We start from the raw sequence: 849 nt of genomic DNA on the forward strand, positions 1-849 counted from the left end.
TCTTTAAACCCACTGTCAGGTGTTCTACCCTCCCATCTTCCCCCAACTTCGGAGCCGGCTCCTGCAGACACCGCCAGCCGGCCAGGCGTCGGAGCTGGACCTGTGTCAAAACCCGGACTGGATACTGAAGTTGTGGGAGATGAAGTTGTAGGGGAGGAACTAGGGGCGGCTGATACGAAAGTGGAAGGAAAGATTAAGGAGGTACAGGCTTGGGGGAGGGGCCTAGGCTCCGGGGGCGGAGCTAATCCCATAAGAAGGCTGGGTCGGGGGCGCTGGACGGAGCATTACTGCCCTCGGGGTCTCCCGCAGGATTCTGGGGTGGAGTTAAGACCTCGGGGGGCGGGTCTAGATCTAATAAACAAGGGCTCTAAGAACTGGGCGAGGATCAGAGTTCCAGGGCGGAGCTAGTGGATGTCAGGGTGGATTTAAGATCCCAGAGTCGGGTTCTAGTCTTGCGAAGGGGGCTTTTGGGAAATCCAGTAAGAGATTGGGGAGAAGGTTTCGGGGGATTTGGAAGTGTCTTCCTCCACCCGATCTTCCTCTTAGAGTCGGGGCTAAGCCTATGGCTGAAAAGCAGGGAAGGCCCCGCCCCTTCCAAGCCTTCTGTGTTCCTATTGGTGGAAGGCCCTGCGCGACAGGCTCTCATTGGTCCTGAACAGACAAGTGGGGGTCTAGAGAGAATATGCGCAGGTTGTGGGCTGGACCAGACGGTACCGGGGGTGGGGGATCTCGACCCAACCAATCCGGGCTTGAGGATTGTGTTGGGGGGCTTAGCAGGGGGTGTCCCGAAACCTCCCCCCCCATTTCTGGGCATCCTGAGGGATGACCCCGGTGCCAGGCCAGGCGCCG

The sequence above is a fragment of the Myotis myotis genome, unplaced genomic scaffold (genome assembly GCF_014108235.1).
Source record: "Myotis myotis isolate mMyoMyo1 unplaced genomic scaffold, mMyoMyo1.p scaffold_m19_p_34, whole genome shotgun sequence".
NCBI lineage: Eukaryota > Metazoa > Chordata > Mammalia > Chiroptera > Vespertilionidae > Myotis > Myotis myotis.